This window comes from Hylobates moloch, unplaced genomic scaffold (assembly GCF_009828535.3).
Source record: "Hylobates moloch isolate HMO894 unplaced genomic scaffold, HMol_V3 SCAFFOLD_13, whole genome shotgun sequence".
NCBI classification, from domain to species: Eukaryota; Metazoa; Chordata; class Mammalia; order Primates; family Hylobatidae; genus Hylobates; species Hylobates moloch.
Genome location: NW_026652288.1, coordinates 33220584 through 33235055, shown reverse-complemented (window position 1 = coordinate 33235055; position 14472 = coordinate 33220584). Strand labels below are relative to the sequence as shown.

Here is a 14472-nt window from a genome sequence, read left to right as displayed (position 1 = left end):
TAGGGGCATCAAGGTTTCTATCACCCCACATTCTACAGACCATAATCCAGGAAGGTATACTTTTAACTTACTATTTCATATTTTTTTAAAAAAAATCATAGTTGTTCCCTTTTGTCCTCTTGAAAGGTGAAGAAATTTCTGAATAGTACAGTAATCACTAAAGAAAAATCCTCTTTGAGTCAGCTCAGACATTAAACATTTTTCAGGATATTTTTTAATTCAAAGAAGGCTAACTTTCTCATTCATACTCAGAAAAAGTTACTTTAGAAAGAAACACTATAATAAAGACTCTTGTCACAAAGCTGTCCACATGTTTTTCCCCTACCTCTAAGCCCTGGCCATTATAATATGCACTGTAAAATCATCAGGCAACATGCACTGCCATTTTTATGATCTTGGCAACATTCTGATTGTTGCCAATCAGATGCTATCATACAGTGAACTGAATTGCCATACTGGGAAACTGACACACAGTGAAGCGTCCCCATTATTCTAGCAAGTTAAGACTCTCTCAGTTGTGGGCAGATAATCATGCGAGGGAAATGATCACAGTGGACACTATTCATGGTGATTAGAGTACACTATACCTCCACAGGAATAAACGTACTGTACCCAGGCAGAACTTTCAAGAATGCTGATGGTTTTGTTGGGCAAGGAGCGTGCACACTGAAGAGCAGACTGCAGTTTTCATATCTCAGGAAACAACCAAATTGTCTCTAAAAGCTGAATGCTACATCATGCCATAGTTGGTATAACTCCAACTTGACCACATGAGTCTTCAAGACAGAAAAATGATCGCTAAGTTCCTTTAAAAATATTATCCTAAGCTACGGCCGGGCACAGTGGCTCACGCCTGTAATCCCAGCACTTTGGGAGGCCAAGGCGGGTGGATCACGAGGTCAGGAGATCGAGACCATCCTGGCTAACATAGTGAAACCCCGTCTCTACTAAAAATACAAAAAAATTAGCCAGGCGTGGTGGCAGGCACCTATAGTCCCAGCTACTTGGGAGGCTGAGGCAGGAGAATGGTGTGAACCTGGGAGGTGGAGCTTGCAGTGAGCTGAGATGGCACCACTGCACTCCAGCCTGGGCGACAAAGCGAGACTCCATCTCAAAAAAAAAAAAAAGTTACCTTAAGCTAGCCAGGCACAGTGACTCATGCCTATAATCCCAGCACTTTGGGAAACCAAGGTGGAAGGATCACTTGAGGTCAGGAGTTCGAGACCAGCCTGGCCAACATGGTGAAAACCCGTCCTACTAAAAATACAAAAATTAGCTGGGTGTGGTGGCACACGCCTGTAGTCCCAGCTACTCAGGAGGCTGAGGCAAAGGAATCGCTTGAACCTGGGAGGCAGAGGTTGTAGTGAGCCAAGATCGTGCCACTGCACTCCAGCTTGGGTGACAGAGTCGGACTCCGTCTGAAAAAACAAACAAAAAAAATTACCCTAAGCAAATACTGTGTCTGCAGACTAAGCTGACCCTGTTTCCAAAGTCAAATGTCCATAGGCTTTGGAAATATCATGAGGGGCATGTCGCAAATCGGTTATCCATTCACTCTTTGCCTATCAGAAGAGAATACAAATTACACAACTTTTTATCACCAAAGATAATTCCACAGATTATATAAGTGCATGGTCATGAAATAGTTGAAATTGGTCTTTCTTTGAAAGATAGCATAACTAGGCCAGGCGTGGTGGCTCACGCCTGTAATCCCAGCACTTTGGGAGGCCGAGGTGGGTGGATCACCAGGTCAGGAGATCGAGACCATCCTGCTAACATGGTGAAATCCCATCTCTACTAAAAATACAAAAAAAATTAGCCGGGCGTGGTGATGGGCGCCTGTAGTCCCAGCTACTCAGGAGGCTGAGGCAGGAGAATGGCGTGAACCCGGGAGGCGGAGCTTGCAGTGAGCCGAGATCGTGCCACTGCACTCCAGCCTGGGTGACAGAGTGAAACTCCATCTCAAAAAAACAGAAAAAAAAACAAAAAACAAAAAAAACAAAAGAAAGATAGCATAACTAACAGAAAAAGCCTGGCACTTGGAGTCAGTAGACAAGAGATACAGTTGAGCTCTGACAGTGACTTTTCCCATGACCATAGACAAGTCACTCATTTTCTCTCGTCCTCTGTTTCCTCTTTGAAAACAATGGTGATGATACCCTCCCTCTTTCATGGGATTATGGCAAGGTGCAAGAAAGTGCCTTATGCCGGTATATATAAATGCAGGGGTTCGTCGTCTCAATACCAAAGATGAGCTCAAAGATCAAAGCACAGCGACTCTACACACCACAGACTCTGAAGCTATAATAATCACTTGAAACAGCAAAAAAATCCAAAGACTTCAAATCCCATAGAGCAGTGGGAACATGACACAGGAGCTGTTAACTCCAGGGACTGTAAGTGAGCAATCAATACCAAGGGAAAGGAGGATCCAGGAAAGTTAACTTTTTGGAAGCAGATGTCTTTGAAACACACAATCGGGCAAAAACAAAGAAACAAAATAGGCATTGTATCCCAGAATGTGTTTCCTTATTGTGAAAGGACCCCAAAACGAATCAAGCATTTTATTTTCTTTCAAATCAGCTCCAGAGTATGACTTGTGGACTCTGTCATGATTCTGAGTCCACTTCACGTGTACCCATACAACACCCCCTATACAATGCCAATTTCTACAGGAGTGAGCAATTCCTAGCAAGGATTGGAGGCAATTCCCAGTGGTTGTGGTCTAGCAAACCACATCACTGACTACTACTGAGTTGGGCTTAGTTTTAGAGGCAGCAGGCAGGTGGGATTAAAGATTAAAAATTCTTTCATGCGGGCCGGGTGCAGTGGCTCACGCCTGTAATGCCAGCACTTTGGGAGGCCGAGGCGGGTGGATCACCAGGTCAGGAGTTCGAGACCATCCTGGCTAACACAGTGAAACCCCTTCTCTACTAAAAATACAAAAAAATTAGCCAGGTGTGGTGGCGGGCACCTGTAGTCCCAGCTACTCGGGAGGCTGAGGCAGGAGAATGGCATGAACCCAGGAGGCAGAGCTTGCAGTGAGCCAAGATCACCCCACTGCCCTCCAGCCTGGGTGACAGAGCGAGACTCCGTCTCAAAAAAAAAAAAAAAAAAAAAAAAAAAATTCCTCTTTCATGCTATGAATAGCTTGATCTTCAAAATGTGTCATCTTGTCAGAACGACCTTGCAGAAACAGTGATAACTTTCTCAGAGATATCCGCACACGGCACACTTGCTTAATTTTTCTCCTGATTAATCAAAGGTCCCCTGCTGATTACATACTACTTGGTGCTCTTTCCCATTATCTCCAACCCTAATTTTGACACTTAACCTAAAGTGGAGGAATGTGGACAGCCAAACAACATTTTTAAAAGGATTCAGGAGGCAGGCTTCTTAAGGGCTCTGCGTGTCTGATGACCCAGAAAATCCACAGGTTTATGGCCCACCCATGACAGTCAGAGCTTTAGATATGCAACTGGTGTGCAGAGAAGTATGACTCAGGGTAAATGGCAGGTGCAGGCAGCGGAGAAAGGCACACCTCTCCTCCCTTGCCACTGCCAGCTAGTCCCCTGCCCTGTGACCCACCCCCTACACCCACAGCTCAAAAAAACGGAGCAGAGGGGCAGAGGGCATGGTTTCTATTCATCAACAACCTACTCAGACAACCAACCTTCCAGGCTGAGCACAGGGAACGGGTCTGATAATAGCTTTATCAACACTAAGCCAGCTATTTGGGGTGGGGCATGGGTGGAGTGGCTGTCCTCCAAAGGAAAGGAGTGACAGGAAAAATGGAGGGAAAGGCCAGAAGGGGCATGGGAGCCGTGTGCTGGAGGTTAATAACAAAGTTCCCGGTTGCTGTTCTTACCAACATCAGGACCATCACTGAACTATTTGCAAAGAGAAAAACATGCCACCAGCCAGTGATCCTACAGAGCTTGGGCTTGGACTGTCACAGGGGGAAACCTGGCCCTTCCTGTCATGTAGAGCTCAAAAAGGCCATAACACACATTGTGTGTGTAATCATGTTGTGCTGGAAATACTCTCATTTGCATGTTGTGAGTTTTTAAATTTAAATGTGTGGGATTCCACTTTTATTTTTAAATGTATACAGGTTCTACAGTCAGATCCAGGTGTCCATCCTGTCTGTGTTACGTATGGTCAAGTAACTAAGGGTGTCCCCTCCTGTCTGTGTTACATATGGTCAAGAACCTCAGTTTCCTATCCATAAAACTGGAAAAATAATATATAACACCTAGAGTTATTGTGAGGAGACTATGAAAATCAATACACTTGTTTAGCATATCGTTTGGCACAGTAAGTGCACAATAAATGTAAGAGATTGTTATTAGTGTTGAAATTATGATGGTAATAGTCGTAGAAGCCTTGAACTCTCTTCTGGCTCTGCACTGTGACCCTGAAAAATTTGCTACAGCTTCCTCATCTTTGAAATGAAAGAGTTAAATCGCACATTCTATCATTCCTATCCAGGTCAAAAAGTCTTTGAGTCAATGGATGTACTACCTGCAAATAAAATCATTATTTTTTATTATTTTGCTATTAATATTTTGAAAAGTCAGGGTATCATGGGTTTTTCAAAAGAGTCTGTTGGCTCTCAAAAATACAGCAGTTGGATAATTCAACTGCTCCCATTTAGACATTCCATTTTATTGTGGGAGGCTCAATGATTCCAGAGACACAATTTCACCAGAGGGTTCTCTTCCACTATAAACCTGTGGAAAAACTGAAACTATACCAGGAACAAACTCCCTAAAGAATGACTCAGGAGGACCCCCCCTCCCCCAGCAGTCAGACAGGGAAGTCACAGACCACATGGCCACGGGCTGACCCAATGACCTCACACAAATGCCATACAGAGGAACAGAGAAGTTGGGACTATTTTTCCTCATTGGCCACTCTAGATTTTGTGGATTCTTCTACATTTTACGGAAAAGAAGGTGGAGAACTTCTCGATGTCAGACTAGCCATTTGTTTAGACAGGGCATCTGAAACTGCTTCCATCAGAGAACATGGTTGGTGTGGTACTAAAGACCCACTGTGTTGAGGGAAACTCGACCGCAGAAGTGGCGTGCCCTGGGTCATTTTTAATCCATTCTCCACAAACAACAGGGGGTGGTAAGGATGGGGAGAGAACAGTGTTCCCTCATGGCAGGGGGCAGAGGGTGAAAAAAAACCATATAACCTGAGCGTGTGTGAGAATCTATTTGTCACACGAGGAAACAAGCGCACTCCAGGTTGTCCTAGGCTTATCACAAGCAAAACAACTATTTGGTGAGACTTCAAATAAAAACAGCCCCTTTCTGTCCACCCTCCTCGAGGTCCATGCAATCTCCAGAAACAGGAACCTGTTTGGTTATCTCCCTGCGTCCTCTGATTCAAAGACCTGTCACTTTCAGAGCTTTACGTCATCAGTTTAGAGCTCTGCCCCCTCTCTTTTCCCCTTTTGCCTTTCCTCTGAAGCATTCTGTCTGGTGACTACCAAGGAAGGACAAAAGTCACTGAACAACAGCTCAGTTCCAGCATGGTGCCTGCTTTGCTCCTCGCCCAAGAGCAAGCGCCATTACTGCTGAATGAACCTGAGAAAGAGCCGGTCCTCTCCGTAATTTGGATGCCAGGCCTCCCAGAGTTAATCATCAGCTGCAGGCAGCACTTTCCCAGTCAGGTCATAAACAAGGAAGAAACAGCCCGAGCATCATGAAAACACTAAAATAAGGAAGACCAGGGGCAACTGAACATTTTAAAGTAATGAAGGTGAATTCGCTTGTTGGGGGGAAGAAAAAGTAGCTATAAAATACAGCTTTCAATTAGTTGGAAACCATGCAAGAAATCTAAATATGATTTCTAATGTGAATCTAAATATTATTTTGTCAATCTTCTATATTGCAGATAGTTCTACACAGTTAAATGAGATATTCTCAAAAACTGAATAGGAAAAATCAAATCAGCCATACAATAAATTCACAAGTTATTTTAAACAACTACGTTTTCAGGTTTCAGTGGTAGAAACAGATTAAAATCAAATCTAGTCATCAACTCATTTCAATGAAGTCTCTACTTCATAACCTGAATCTTGACTTTGGACCTAAACACCATGGACCAGAAAAATCCTGAACACTGGGGAACAAACTCTCTGTTTCCTAGACAGGAATGAAGCCATGTGCCCCATTCATCCTCAAAGTTACAAGACACCATTGCCGAAAATAACAGGTTCTAGAAAAGGGCTGTGAAAACAACAATGGCTGTTAATAGGTACAAATAAAATATCTCCTTCTATTGTGCCAGAGGGAAACCAAAATCAAAATAAAAAGTTGTTGGTGGCTTGCAACACACACACACACACACACACACACACGGAGAGGGAATGAAAGAGAGAGAGAGAGAGGAAAGTTCTCCAGTTACTTACTAGGGTGGTTTTGTCGTGGTATTTTTCACATCAGCACTCTGCCTGTCCAGCTGCCAAGTGCCAGAGCACGCCGAGAGCAGCTGTTTCCTTCAAGCTGGGGCTCTGAGTCTTAACCAGTCACATGTACCTCTTGATAAATACCGCCCGCCACCGTGCCAGGAGGTCAGAAACTGAAGATCATTCTTCTCCTCACTCGCAAACCACCTCATAACCCCTGACTTGGCTCAGCCATCTCATGAGCATGCAGAGCGGGATATTCCACAATTTGTTTTCCTTTAGTGACAAAAGCTGAACAGCTGATAAGTCACACTGAAGGGCAGGTCACTGCAAGTAGAAAGTTAAATGTGTTTGTGTGTGTGTGTGTGTGCAGAGGGGGAGACTGGCAGGCTCCATGCTCTCTCATCTCACTCAAGTTTTCACTGGGGCTCTCGAACAGCAAGAGAAAGGATCACCAACTCGCACAGCAGGTGGAAGTTGCTCTGTGTTAACCCCGGAGTACAACTGTTTGGTTTCGTTTTCTCAGAATCTCAGGCTCCAGTTTGTTAGACCAGCCACAAGCCTGACTAGGTGGCTGGTGCTGGGGAAGGCAGACCCTCACTCACCATCTAAGAATGCTTAGGTTGGACTTCAAAGGCCGGGGCTGCTAAGCGGAGGGACGCTGAGGGGCAAATATGGGAGGGGTTAATGAAGACTGTCAAAGGCAGCTTTATCTGAAGAGCTCTTGGAAGTGATTTCAGGTAGCTTTAGACCAGACTTCCGCATTGTTATCTGTTGAACTGCATCGAGCAGTTGAGATTATCAGCCAGTGAGTGTGAATGCAAACAGAAATTATCACCTAGTTGACGACACACTTTACAGACACACTACTGCCCCCTTTGGTGTGTGCTGGGAACTTGGAGCAAACTGCCGTTTTCTGTGCTGCTCGCAAAGGTGGCAAACCATCCCTGATGTTTTGTTGAATTCATATGTCTCACCTGAGCTGATGTTCCCATCCTTCCCTTTTCATCCTCCCTTCCAAGGAAAGCCCTTGAAGTATCTGACTTTGCGTAGTGTCTGACCTTGGATGTCTGACTTCTTGGTATAGTCAGGGTGACACTTCCCCTAATCAGTGTCTGAGCCCGCCCTACAGGTAGAGATATGACATAGAGGCAGCCTATTTGGCAAACTGAACATCCAGAAAAGATGGCTGAAGTCCCCCAGGGGATTTCTGAACCATAACGAGCCTGTTAAACTATTAACCCTGATTTTTAATACGTAATATCTTACTCAATATAAGAGCCTGTGTGAGTAATCTTTTATATTTAGGCTTTGTCTCATAATTATTTACAGTGTTAATCAAACCAGAAATTTCCCTCCATACAGAGGATACAGTGTTTCCTAGAATAAGAGAAAAAGACAAAAAGCCCTCAGTCTCACCATACTATCAGGGGAGTAATTTGTTGTCAACTTGTGAGAGCCCAAAGAGCAAATGGGAAAATTTTTAAGCACCAAAACAAATCCCTTCCTCAGCATTTAAAATTAGTAATAGAAATAAACTTCAGATATAAAAATGCAATGCATAAAATACACATTTCCCTCAAAGGCATTCTTGTTTATGTGTTGATGTGACAATCTTCAATTAGAAACAGAAAAAGAGGCCTACCGTGGATTTGAAACATTATTTTGATTTACTTACCCCCTTGTATTTACAGTAATAGAAACTTTTGTGATCTGATGGCATCCATCAATCACTTTGTTTACAATTGACTGGGTTAATTATTCTGATGATCCTTTGCATGCCACATAAAAAAACAGGGACTTCTAGAAACTCTTCAATGCCCAACAGAGACAACAGCCTCAGGAAAGTTAAGTTGTATTAGTCCATTCTTGCATTGCTATAAATACTTGAGACTGGGTAATTTATAAAGAAAAGAGATTTAATTGGTTCACGGTTCTGCAGGCTGTGGAGGAAGCATGATACTGGCATCTGTTCAGCTTCTGGGGAGGCCTCATGAAACTTACAATCATGGTGGAAGGCAAAGTGGGAGGAGATGAGTCACATGGCCAGAGCAGGAGCAAGACAGAGAGGGGGCACTTTCAAATGACCAGCTCTTGCCAGAACTCACTATCGGCTGGGTGTGGTGGCTCATGCTTATAATCCCAGCACTTTGGGAGGCCGAGGAGGGTGAATCACCTGAGGTCAGGAGTTTGAGACCAGCCTGGCCAACATGGCAAAAACCCTGTCTCTACTAAAAATACAAAAATCAGCCAGGCATGGTGGTGTGCTTGAACCTGGGAGGCAGAGGTTGCAGTGAGCCAAGATCAAGACCGCACCACTGCACTGCACGCCAGCCTGAGCAACAGAGTGAGACTCTGTCTTTAAATAAATAAATAAATAAATAAATAAATAAAAGAATTCCCTCACTATCATGAGAATAGCACTAGGAAGATGGTACCAAACCATTAATGAGAAATCTGCCCCTATGATCCAATCACCTCCCACCAGGCCCCACCTCCAACACTGGAGATTACATCTCAACATGAGATTTGGGTGGGCACAACATCCAAACTATATCATAAGTGTAAAGTAGGAGTCCCCAGCCCCCATGCCATGGACAGGTACCTGTCCCTGGTCTGTTAGGGGCCAGGCTGCACAGCAGAAGGTGAGCAGCAGTCAAGGGAGCATGACCATCTGAGCTCTGCCTCCTGTCAGATCAGCTGTGGCATCAGATTCCCATAGGAGTGTGAACACTATTGTGAACTGTGCATGCGAGGGATCTACACTGCATGCTCCTTATGAGAGTCTGATGCCTGATGATCTGAGGTGGAACAGTTTCATCCTGAAATCATCTCCATCCCCTCATTCCCAGTCCATGGAAAAATTGTCTTCCATGAAACTGGTCCCTGGTGCCAAATACATTAGGAACCACTGGTGTAGAGGTTCTTTTCTAGTTCTATAGACAGGAGAGGAAGGGATGGATCCTAAATCCTCCCTATGAAGCAAATTGTTAACACAGAGGCCAAGACCCAGGACCCTTTCAGTCAGAGTCCAGGAGTGTGACTAAAGGTTCTACAATGACACAGCCTTGCAAAGAAATGGGGGAGATCCCATCTTTCTGCCCACACTCCCTACCAGTTCCAAGCATTGCCTTCGACTCAAGAAGAGGTGCCCTCTTCCTGTCAAGAGGCCACCTCCTACCTCGGCTTTGTGTCTCACCCTGTGTCTCCCACCTGCTTAGGACTCTCAACAACAACCACGCCTTCTCTTGCTATCAAGTGCGCTCCTCATTAGCTAAACATGCTCACGTTCTCACATTGTCTTTATATCCTAACAACAGTCTTTCTGATTTTTTGCTCTTTTTTTTTTTTTTTTTGAGATGGAGTCTTGCTCTGTTGCCCAGGCTGGAGTGCAGTGGCGTGATCTCGGCTCACTGCAAGCTCCACCTCCCGGGTTCATGCCATTCTCCTGCCTCAGCCTCCCGAGTAGCTGGGACTACAGGCACCTGCTACCACGCCCGGCTAATTTTTTGTATTTTTAGTAGAGACGGGGTTTCACCATGTTAGCCAGGATGGTCTCGATCTCCTGACCTCATGATCCGCCCGCCTTGGCCTCCCAAAGTGCTGGGATTACAGGCATGAGCCACCACCCCCGGCCAGCCTTGCTCTTTTAATTACTGCCCTAACTCCTGCATTCCCTCCACAACTAAGCTCCTGAAAAAATACTTGTCTTCACCACCTCACATCCCATTTAGTCTCAACCTGCTTGTGGCTTGGCTTTTTTTCCCTCACTTCACTGAAACTGCTCTTTCCAAGTCCCCAAAGACCAAAGGCAACTGACACTTTTTGCTTTTTTTTTTTGAGACGGAGTCTTGCTCTGTCACCAAAGTGCTGGGATTACAGGCGTGACCCACCGCACCCGGCAATTTTCATGTTTTTAGTAGAGACGGGGTTTCACTATGTTGGCCAGGATGGTCTCGAACATCTGACCTCATGAGCTGCCCACCTCAGCCTCCCAAAGTGCTGGGATTACAGGCGTGAGCCATCTTAGTTGACCTTTTGGCTCTATTTGTCCCAACTGACCAAGCACCCCTTGAAAAGCTCTCCTATGGTGTCTATAAAATTTTACTACCACCTCCTTCATCCTCGGGTCTGGACTTCTCTTCTGCTATCTGCCCCTTAAGTGTGAAAATCCTTTCTTCTCATCTTGCACTCTTACCGTCCCTCATATGTTCTGATTTATTAGTGAAGGTCTGTGGTGATTTCCTAATTAATCACCTTGCCTCCAAAAAGCCTGTCTCTGCTCTCAATATGTTATACACGCTAGGACTGAAAGCCTCTCCGGGCCATCGTAGGCAACTTTGTATTCCCGGAAGCTTCAGGGCTTCACTCTCACTCTAGCCGCCTGCTGCTTTTGTACATTTCACTGCGGTTACATTTCTTTCTGTATTATAATTAGGTCTACATGTGTCTATGTTCCATCCAAACTTTATCAACCTAAGACAAAGCTTATGACTTATTCATTTTACATCCTGCAATGCCTAATACAATGCCTGGCATGTATGAGACACATGGTGGAAACAATCCTCAACGAATAAATGAATAATTAAAGAGAAGGATCTACTGTCTAGCCCGTTAAGAAAAAAACATAAGAAAAGTCTGCAAAACTTGATTTTATATTAGGCTACCAAAAAAAATTGTAAGTAATTTCTTTCCAAAAGAAATTGGCCATATTCTATGATCACACTGTAATAAAACTATACATTAATTACAAAAGTATAAGTCAAAAAGACCCCAAGCTCTTGGGGAAACTTTAGAGTTCTTAAAAAAGAAAATCATTGGAGAATAAATTAAAAACACAATTACAGAATGAATGCTTAGAAGGTTTCAGTGATGAGAATACCACATATCAAATACTGGGAGACATAGCCAAAATAATAATTAGAAGCAAACTGACCCAGGAAGAAGTCATAAAACAACAGATCAGTAACCATGGAAAAATGTAAAAGTTAATAAGGAATTATTTCCAAAAAATGCTTTTAGTTCAGATTACTTACACAATCAAGTTCTCACTGAGCTTCAAGCAGAATTAATTCCCATGGTATATGAAGTGTTCAAGTGGACAAAAGTAACAGAAAGCTAACATAATACCCTGTCTTAAAATAAAAACTGATAAAGCATAATAAAGAAAACCACAGACTAACTTCATACATAAACATAGGTTACCTTAAAGATGTAAAAAATAAGGCTGGGAATAGTGGCTCACCCCTGTAACCCCAGTGCTTTGGGAGACCAAGGTGGCAGGATCACTTGAAGCCAGGAGTTTGAGATCAGCAGGGGCAACATAGTGAGACCCCATCTCCACAAAAAAAAAAAAAAAAAAAAAAATAGCCCAGTGTGATGGCAGATGCCTATAGTCCTACCAACCTGGGAGGCTGAGGCAAGAGGATCACTTGAGCCTAGGGGTTCAAAGCTGCAGTGAGCTATGATCACACCACTGCACCCCAGACTGGGCAACAGAGAAAAACTTTTGGATTGCCACGATAATCTTGAAAAATCATTTAATAAAATTCAATATCAACTTTTTAATTAATAAAATTACAGAGACTGATTTTTAACATGATACTCATGTTAATTCAAATCTCAAATCAAACACAGGCATCATACTTAATGGTAAATACTAGAAGTATTAATGTTAAAATCAGAAACAAGAAAAGCATGCTCACTGTCACTACCATCCATTTAGCACCGTTCTAGACATTTGAGCCACTGCAACTAGGCAAGAAAAAGAAACTGAAGAAGAATTTTATGAGAAAAATGGAGACAAAAATATTCAACCTGCAGATTGAGTAATATTCATTTTCTCAGTAGAACAAACTAAAATTTGCTTCTAAATAATTAAAAAGTGAGGTGAACAGTTACAAATAAATATACAAAATATATATAAAATAAGTATACAAAATTAATTGTTCTGGCCACAAAACAATTATATGGAAATATATGAAATTTTCCATATAACCCACAAAAACTTAGAAAACATAATAGAAAATAATGCTTAGCTAGGCATGGTGGCTCATGCCTGTAATCCCGGCACTTTGGGAGGCCGAGGAGGGTGGATCATGAGGTCAGGAGATCAAGACCATCCTGGCTAACACGGTGAAACCCCATCTCTACTAAAAATACAAAAACATTAGCCAGGCATGGTGGTGGGCCCCTGTAGTCCCAGCTACTTGGGAGGCTGAGGCGGGAGAATGGCATGAACCCGGGAGGCAGAGCTTGCAGTGAGCCGAGATAGTGCCACTGCATTCCAGCCTGGGTGACAGAGCAAGACTCCATCTCAAAAAAAAAAATTCTTAGTTATAGTATTATTTATAACAGCAACAACAACAATAATATTTCTAGGAATAAAAAAAGTGAATAACCCATATAAAAATGTAACTTTACTGAGAAAATTAAAAACAGTTTGATACATTTTTTTTCTGTATTGGAAAGTTTTTCTGTATTGGAAAACTTAACATTGTAAATATATTAATTCTCCCTCAAATTAATTTATAAATAAAATCAAATTTTGCTTAAAATCCCAAAGAAATTTTTCAAACAGGTCAAAAATCCTAAAGTTCATTTTAAAGAATAAAAAACTGAGAATGGTAAAGAAAATTTTAGAAAAGAACCACGAGGGAGATATTAGGTACTAAATAGGCTAAAAATAACGCCACTTTAAAATTTGCTACTGGTGCCAAAAGAACTAGAGCAATGGAACAGAGCCAAAAGCCCAGAAATACACATAGAAGTACTACAGTAAAATGTTTATTGTATTTGTTAAATATGGTTTTTAAACCCAGTGGGAAAAGAATAAACTATTCAATAACAGGTTAAATCATTAACTATTCAGAAAAATAAAGATGCAATCATTACTTCATGCCATACACAAAGTAAAAGCATGGTAAAGAGTTAAAGGTAAAAATGCTGTACAGCAGCACGGTGGCTCATGCCTGTAATCCCAGCACTTTGGGAGGCCAAGGTGGGCAGATCATCTGAGGCCAGGAGTTTGAGACCAGCGTGGCCAACATGGTGAAACCCCTTCTCTACCAAAAATATAAAAAAATTAGCTGGGTGTGGTGGCCCATACCTGTAGTCTCAGCTACTCGCGAGGCTGAGGCAGGAGAATCGCTTGAGCCCAGGAGGTGGAGGTTGCAGTGAGTTAAGATCGCGCCACTGCACTCAGCCTGGGTGACAGAATGAGATTCCACGTCAAAAAAAAAAAAAAAATCACATACAAACTTGAAGAGAATCACATGATTGGTTTTATAATCTTAAAATTGTTTTAATCATGATTAAATACTTTTGTCCTGAAAATGTTATAATTACAATCGCAACAGAAGGAACTATAAAGATAAAAGTTCAATATTTAAACCATAAAATATAAAACTTATATATGTAAAATATAATCCAACTGTAATCAAAATTAACCTACAAATAATAAAATGAGATTAAAAAGTGAAATACATATGGTAAAGGGTTAATAGTCTTAACATATAAACAGCATTTACAATTAACAACTGGATACTAATAAATAGTTCACAAGGGAAGAAATATAAATGACCAATATACACATGAAAAAGTCAGCTTCCCTAAAAAAGGAGTATAAATTGAACAATGATAAGATACAATTTATTATCTATAAACTTAACAAAGATGAAAAATGAAAATTCTCAATGTTGGCAGGAGGTTTGGAAAATGGCACCTTCATACTCTACCAGAAAGAATATAAATCACACAACATAGGAGGAAGATAATTTTGTAATGTGTATCAAAAGCTTTTTAAAATGTGAATACCCTTTAACTCAGCAGTTCCTGTTCTAGAAACATATCCCAAGAAAAGAATATGGATTGCATATGTATAAGGATATTTCACACAGCATCACTTATACTAAGAAAATATTAGAAACAATCTATGTGCCAAAAGTAGTTGAACAAATTAGAATATATTCATAAGATATAGCACTATGCAATTATAAAATAATGTTGAAGTGGCTGGGTACAGTGGTTCACACCTGTAATCCCAGAACTTT

General features: G+C 42.1%; 1 protein-coding gene across 3 annotated transcripts in view; it reads right to left on the bottom strand.

Moving 5' to 3' along the window:
• Positions 1-7150, bottom strand: part of RASGRP3 (RAS guanyl releasing protein 3) — an 89521-nt gene extending 82371 nt beyond the window's left edge. For 2 of the 3 annotated variants that reach the window (XM_032172652.2, XM_058426425.1), the window contains exon 1: positions 6425-7149. The gene's annotated coding sequence lies outside the window, so the exon portion shown is untranslated. Of the gene's footprint in view, positions 1-6424 lie in introns of all 3 variants that reach the window. The other variant, XM_032172653.2, reaches the window with a different exon arrangement.
• Between the last annotated feature and the right edge of the window lie 7322 nt (positions 7151-14472).